Genomic DNA, 207 nt, shown 5'->3' on the forward strand with positions numbered 1-207 from the left:
TGCCCCAAACAGGGGGTGGCCAGGAGAGCAGGACACCAGCTATGATGGTGACGGGAAGGAGCGGCCACCACATGATCACTGGGGAATTGCCTGGGATCAGGCAGGGCCAGGCACAAGCAGATCATTCAGCCTGCAAGGGAGACAGAGATTAAGATCCAGCTTCAATGTGCATTGCAAGTGAAAAAGAGAAAAAAAAATACAGAAAAA

The sequence above is a fragment of the Protobothrops mucrosquamatus genome, unplaced genomic scaffold (genome assembly GCF_001527695.2).
Source record: "Protobothrops mucrosquamatus isolate PMUCROS unplaced genomic scaffold, P.Mucros_1.0 scaffold315, whole genome shotgun sequence".
Classification (NCBI taxonomy): Eukaryota; Metazoa; Chordata; class Lepidosauria; order Squamata; family Viperidae; genus Protobothrops; species Protobothrops mucrosquamatus.